Genomic DNA, 7524 nt, shown 5'->3' with positions numbered 1-7524 from the left:
GTGTGTGTGTGTGTGTGTGTGTGTGTGTGTGTGTGTGTGTGTGTGTGTGTGTGTGTGTGTGTGTGTGTGTGTGTCTGTACTCCGGTGCAGTGCAGTCTCTCCTGGAGTTCAGTCTTAGCACACCTCTACACTACCATTCAACAGTTTGGTGTCTCTTAGAAATGTCCTTGTTTTTGAAAGAAAAGCACATTTTTTTTGTCCATTAAAATAACATCAAATTGATCAGAATTACAGTGTAGACATTGTTAATGTTGTAAATGATTATTGTAGCAGGAAACAGAAGATTTTTAATGGAATATCTACATAGGTGTACAGAGGCCCATTATCAGCAACCATCACTCCTGTGTTCCAATGGCACGTTGTGTTAGCTAATCCAAGTTTATCATTAGAAAACACTAATTGATCATTAGAAAACCCTTTTGCAATTATGTTAGTACCGCTGAAAACTGTCGGCCTGATTAAAGATCAATAAAACTGTCCTTCTTAGACTAGTTGAGTATCTGGAGCATCAGCATTTGTGGGTTTGATTACAGGTTCAAACTGTCAGAGTTGCAAAGAAAAAGCCACGTCTCAGACTGGCCAATAAAAAGCCATGTCTCAGACTGGCCAATAAAAAGCCATGTCTCAGACTGGCCAATAAAAAGCCATGTCTCAGACTGGCCAATAAAAAGCCATGTCTCAGACTGGCCAATAAAAAGCCATGTCTCAGACTGGCCAATAAAAAGCCATGTCTCAGACTGGCCAATAAAAAGCCATGTCTCAGACTGGCCAATAAAAAGCCATGTCTCAGACTGGCCAATAAAAAGCCATGTCTCAGACTGGCCAATAAAAAGCCATGTCTCAGACTGGCCAATAAAAAGCCATGTCTCAGACTGGCCAATAAAAAGCCATGTCTCAGACTGGCCAATAAAAAGCCATGTCTCAGACTGGCCAATAAAAAGCCATGTCTCAGACTGGCCAATAAAAAGCCATGTCTCAGACTGGCCAATAAAAAGCCATGTCTCAGACTGGCCAATAAAAAGCCATGTCTCAGACTGGCCAATAAAAAGCCATGTCTCAGACTGGCCAATAAAAAGAAAAGATTAAGATGGACAAAATAACAGATACCAGACAGAGGAACTCTGCCTAGAATGGACCAAATATGTGCTTTTCTGTCAAAAACAAATTTCTGAGTGACCCTAAACTTTTGATAGAGCATGGCGCTTGTAACGCCAGGGTAGTGGGTTCGATCCCCGGGACCACCCATACGTAGAATGTATGCACACATGACTGTAAGTCGCTTTGGATAAAAGCGTCTGCTAAATGGCATATATTATTATTTATTATTATATATATTATTAGTAGTGTATATATGCACACACCAAGACTGTGTAAGTCTGTCACCAAGGCAAAGGGTGGCTACTTTGAAGAATCTCAAATGCAAAATATATTTAGATTTGTTTAACACTTTTGTTTTGGTTACTACATGATTCCATATGTGTTATTTGATAGTTTTGATGTCTTCACTATTATTCTACAATGTAGAAAATTGTAAAAAATTAAGAAAAACCCTGGAATGAGAAGGTGTGTCCTAACATTTGACTGGAACTGTACAGATGTACGGTTGTTCACACACACACACACACACACACACACACACACACACACACACACACACACACACACACACACACACACACACACACACACACACACACACACACACTGATGAAACGGTGTGAAACAAGTAGCACGTGTTTCTCTCCAGCTCACTCAGGCAGAACTGGTTGAATTCACAGAGGGATGAAATGCCTGACTTTGCCTCTGAGGCTAAAGCTACTTTCCCCCATATCTCTCCTCTTCTTGAGTCCCATATGGCACCCTATTCCCTTTATAGTGCACTAGTGAAATGTAGTACACTACAGTACATAGGGACAAGCGTGCCTTATGGGATGTCGACCTCTCTTCTCTGTCTCTACTCTCTCTCCTCTCTCTCCGCTCCCTCCTCTCCCTCCTCTCCCTCCTCTCCCTCCTCTCCCTCCTCTCTCCTCTCCCTCCTCTCCCTCCTCTCCCTCCTCTCTCCTCTCTCTCCTCTCCCTCCTCTCTCCTCTCTCTCCTCTCTCTCCTCTCCCTCATCTTTCTCTCTCTCTCTCCTCTCCCTCCTCTCTCCTCTCTCTCTCTCCTCTCTCTCTCTCTCTCCTCTCTCTCCTCTCTCCCTCTCTCTCTCCTCTCTCTCTCTCTCTCTCCTCTCTCTCCTCTCTCCCTCTCCCTCATCTTTCTCTCCTCTCATCTTTCCTCTCTCTCCTCTCTCCCTCATCTTTCTCTCCTCATCTTTCTCTCCTCTCTCTCTCTCTCCTCTCTCTCCTCTCCCCCTCATCTTTCTCTCCTTTCTCTCTCCTCTCTCTCCTCTCCCTCCTCCCCTCCTCTCTCTCTCTCTCTCTCTCTCCCTCTCCCTCCTCTCTCCCCTCTCTCTCTCCCTCCTCTCTCTCTCTCTCCTCTCCCTCCTCTCTCCTCTCTCTCTCTCTCTCTCCTCTCTACTCTCTCTCTCCTCTCTCCCTCCTCTCTCCTCTCTCTCCCTCCTCCTCCTCTCTCTCCTCTCTCTCTCCTCTCTCTCTCTCTCTCCTCTCCCTCCTCTCTCCTCTCCCTCCTCTCCCTCCTCTCCCTCATCTTTCTCTCCTTTCTCTCCCCTCTCTCCTCTCTCTCCTCTCTCTCCTCTCTCTCCTCTCTCTCCTCTCTCTCCTCTCCCTCCTCTCTCCTCTCTCCTCTCCCTCATCTTTCTCTCCTCTCTCTCCTCTCCCTCCTCCCTCCTCTCTCTCCTCTCCCTCACCTTTCTCTCCTCTCTCTCCTCTCCCTCCTCTCTCCTCTCTCTCCTCTCCCTCATCTTTCTCTTCTCTCTCTTCTCTCTCCTCTCTCTCCTCTCCCTCACCTTTCTATCCTCTCTCTCCTCTCCCTCCTCTCTCCTCTCTCTCCTCTCCCTCACCTTTCTCTCCTCTCTCTCCTCTCCCTCCTCTCTCCTCTCTCTCCTCTCTCTCCTCTCCCTCATCTTTCTCTCCTCTCTCTCCTCTCCCTCCTCTCTCTCCTCTCCCTCATCTTTCTCTCCTCTCTCCCTCATCTCCCTTCTCTTTCTCTCCTTCCTCTCTCTCCTCTCTCCCACACCTCTCTCATCTCCTTTCTCCCTTCTCTTATTCCTTCCTCTCTCTCCTCTCTCCCACACCTCTCCCCTCTCCTTTCTCCCTTCTCTTTCTCTCCTTCCTCTCTCTCTACTCTCCTTCCTCTCTCTCTACTCTCTCTCCTCTGCTCTCCTCTCTCTTTCCTCTTTCCTCTCCTCTCTCCTCTTTCCTCTCCTCTCTCCTCTTTCCTCTCCTCTCCTCTTTCCCTCCTCTTTCCTCTCCTCTCTCCTCTTTCCTCTCCTCTCTCCTCTTTCCTCTCCTCTCCTCTTTCCCTCCTCTTTCCTCTCCTCTCTCCTCTTTCCTCTCCTCTCTCCTCTTTTCTTTCCCTCCTCTTTCCTCTCCTCATTCCTCTCCTCTTTCCTCTCCTCTCTCCTATTTCCTCTCCTCTCTCCTATTGCCTCTCCTCTCTCCTATTGCCTCTCCTCTTTCATCTTTCCTCTCCTCTTTCCTCTCCTCTCCTCCTCTTTCCTCTCCTCTCTCCTCTTTCCTCTCCTCTCTCCTCTTTCCTCTCCTCTCTCCTCTTTCCTCTCCTCTCTCCTCTTTCCTCTCTCCTCTTTTCTCTCCTCTTTCCTCTCCTCTTTCCTCTCTCCTCTTTTCTCTCCTCTTTTCTCTCCTCTCCTCTTTCCTCTCCTCTTTTCTTTCCTCTCCTCTTTCCTCTCCTCTCTCCTCTTTCCTCTCCTCTTTCCTCTTTCCTCTCCTCTTTCCTCTCCTCTTTCCTCTTTCCTCTCCTCTTTCCTCTCCTCTCTCCACTTTCCTCTCCTCTCTCCTCTTTCCTCTCCTCTCTCCTCTTTCCTCTCCTCTCCTCTCTCCTCTCCTCTCTCCTCTTTCCTCTCCTCTCTCCTCTTTCCTCTCCTCTCTCTTTCCTCTCCGCTCTCCCTTTTCCTCTCCTCTTTCCTCTCCTCTCTCCTCTCTCCTCTTTCCTCTCCTCTTTCCTCTCCTCTCTCCTCTTTCCTCTCCTCTTTCCTCTCCTCTCTCCTCTTTCCTCTCCTCTCTCCTCTCTCCTCTTTCCTCTCCTCTCTCCTCTTTCCTCTCCTCTCCTCTTTCCTCTCCCCTCTCCTCTCCTCTTTCCTCTCTCCTCTTTCCTCTCCTCTTTCCTCTCTCCTCTTTCCTCTCCGCTCTCCCTTTCCCTCTCCGCTCTCCCTTTCCCTCTCCGCTCTCCCTTTTCCTCTCCTCTCTCCTCTTTCCTCTCCTCTTTCCTCTCCTCTCTCCTCTTTCCTCTCCTCTTTCCTCACCTCTCTCCTCTTTCCTCACCTCTTTCCTCACCTCTTTCCTCTTTCCTCACCTCTTTCCTCTCTCCTCTCTCCTCTTTCCTCTCTCCTCTTTCCTCTCCTCCTTATTTTTCTCTCTCCTCCCTCCTTCCTTCCCTTCCTTTCCTCCAGTCTTCTCTGACATGAAATGACAGGACAGTCCATAGGAGGATAAGTGAATAGCTCTCAGCTTCCCAAATGGCAGTGAAATAGAGCTGTGTGAAGTTGAGTGGTACTGTGTCCATTCCAGGCCTCCTCTCTCCCTCCCTGAGGCCTCCACTACTATTTAACATGCTGAGAGAGTAGAGAGGATGACTTTAACATTTAACATGCTGAGAGAGTAGAGAGGATGACTGGTGGGTTGTACAGTACTATTTAACATGCTGAGAGAGTAGAGAGGATGACTGAGACAGTACTATTTAACATGATGAGAGACTAGAGAGGATGACTGGTGGGTTGTACAGTACTATTTAACATGAGAGACTAGAGGATGACTGGTGGGTTGTACAGTACTATTTAACATGAGAGACTAGAGGATGACTGGTGGGTTGTACAGTACTATTTAACATGCTGAGAGACTAGAGAGGATGACTGGTGGGTTGTACAGTACTATTTAACATGAGAGACTAGAGGATGACTGGTGGGTTGTACAGTACTATTTAACATGCTGAGAGAGTAGAGAGGATGACTGGTGGGTTGTACAGTACTATTTAACATGCTGAGAGACTAGAGAGGATGACTGGTGGGTTGTACAGTACTATTTAACATGAGAGACTAGAGAGGATGACTGGTGGGTTGTACAGTACTATTTAACATGCTGAGAGACTAGAGAGGATGACTGGTGGGTTGTACAGTACTATTTAACATGAGAGACTAGAGGATGACTGGTGGGTTGTACAGTACTATTTAACATGAGACTAGAGAGGATGACTGGTGGGTTGTACAGTACTATTTAACATGAGACTAGAGAGGATGACTGGTGGGTTGTACAGTACTATTTAACATGAGAGACTAGAGAGGATGACTGGTGGGTTGTACAGTACTATTTAACATGCTGAGAGACTAGAGAGGATGACTGGTGGGTTGTACAGTACTATTTAACATGAGAGACTAGAGAGGATGACTGGTGGGTTGTACAGTACTATTTAACATGAGAGACTAGAGAGGATGACTGGTGGGTTGTACAGTACTATTTAACATGAGAGACTAGAGGATGACTGGATGACTGGTGACTGGTTGTACAGTACTATTTAACATGCTGAGAGACTAGAGAGGATGACTGGTGGGTTGTACAGTACTATTTAACATGAGAGACTAGAGAGGATGACTGGTGGGTTGTACAGTACTATTTAACATGAGAGACTAGAGGATGACTGGTGGGTTGTACAGTACTATTTAACATGCTGAGAGAGTAGAGAGGATGACTGGTGGGTTGTACAGTACTATTTAACATGCTGAGAGACTAGAGGATGACTGGTGGGTTGTACAGTACTATTTAACATGCTGAGAGAGTAGAGAGGATGACTGGTGGGTTGTACAGCACTATTTAACATGAGAGACTAGAGGATGACTGGTGGGTTGTACAGTACTATTTAACATGAGAGACTAGAGAGGATGACTGGTGGGTTGTACAGTACTATTTAACATGAGAGACTAGAGAGGATGACTGGTGGGTTGTACAGTACTATTTAACATGCTGAGAGACTAGAGAGGATGACTGGTGGGTTGTACAGTACTATTTAACATGCTGAGAGACTAGAGAGGATGACTGGTGGGTTGTACAGTACTATTTAACATGCTGAGAGACTAGAGAGGATGACTGGTGGGTTGTACAGTACTATTTAACATGCTGAGAGACTAGAGAGGATGACTGGTGGGTTGTACAGTACTATTTAACATGCTGAGAGACTAGAGAGGATGACTGGTGGGTTGTACAGTACTATTTAACATGCTGAGAGACTAGAGAGGATGACTGGTGGGTTGTACAGTACTATTTAACATGCTGAGAGACTAGAGAGGATGACTGGTGGGTTGTACAGTACTATTTAACATGAGAGACTAGAGAGGATGACTGGTGGGTTGTACAGTACTATTTAACATGAGAGACTAGAGAGGATGACTGGTGGGTTGTACAGTACTATTTAACATGAGAGACTAGAGAGGATGACTGGTGGGTTGTACAGTACTATTTAACATGAGAGACTAGAGAGGATGACTGGTGGTTGTTGTACAGTACTATTTAACATGCTGAGAGACTAGAGAGGATGACTGGTGGGTTGTACAGTACTATTTAACATGAGAGACTAGAGAGGATGACTGGTGGGTTGTACAGTACTATTTAACATGAGAGACTAGAGAGGATGACTGGTGGGTTGTACAGTACTATTTAACATGAGAGACTAGAGAGGATGACTGGTGGGTTGTACAGTACTATTTAACATGAGAGACTAGAGGATGACTGGTGGGTTGTACAGTACTATTTAACATGAGAGACTAGAGGATGACTGGTGGGTTGTACAGTACTATTTAACATGAGAGACTAGAGAGGATGACTGGTGGGTTGTACAGTACTATTTAACATGCTGAGAGACTAGAGAGGATGACTGGTGGGTTGTACAGTACTATTTAACATGAGAGACTAGAGAGGATGACTGGTGGGTTGTACAGTACTATTTAACATGAGAGACTAGAGAGGATGACTGGTGGGTTGTACAGTACTATTTAACATGAGAGACTAGAGAGGATGACTGGTGGGTTGTACAGTACTATTTAACATGAGAGACTAGAGAGGATGACTGGTGGGTTGTACATGACTGGTGGGTTGTACAGTACTATTTAACATGCTGAGAGAGTAGAGGATGACTGGTGGGTTGTACAGTACTATTTAACATGAGAGACTAGAGAGGATGACTGGTGGGTTGTACAGTACTATTTAACATGCTGAGAGAGTAGAGAGGATGACTGGTGGGTTGTACAGTACTATTTAACATGCTGAGAGACTAGAGGATGACTGGTGGGTTGTACAGTACTATTTAACATGAGAGACTAGAGGATGACTGGTGGGTTGTACAGTACTATTTAACATGAGAGACTAGAGAGGATGACTGGTGGGTTGTACAGTACTATTT

At 45.9% G+C, this 7524-nt stretch overlaps 1 pseudogene; it reads left to right on the top strand.

The window, feature by feature from the left end:
* Positions 1-7524, top strand: part of LOC124020875 — a 131918-nt pseudogene that overhangs the window by 91604 nt on the left and 32790 nt on the right.

This window comes from Oncorhynchus gorbuscha, unplaced genomic scaffold (assembly GCF_021184085.1).
Source record: "Oncorhynchus gorbuscha isolate QuinsamMale2020 ecotype Even-year unplaced genomic scaffold, OgorEven_v1.0 Un_scaffold_962, whole genome shotgun sequence".
Lineage (NCBI taxonomy): Eukaryota > Metazoa > Chordata > Actinopteri > Salmoniformes > Salmonidae > Oncorhynchus > Oncorhynchus gorbuscha.
This window is presented reverse-complemented; position numbering and strand designations above follow the sequence as displayed.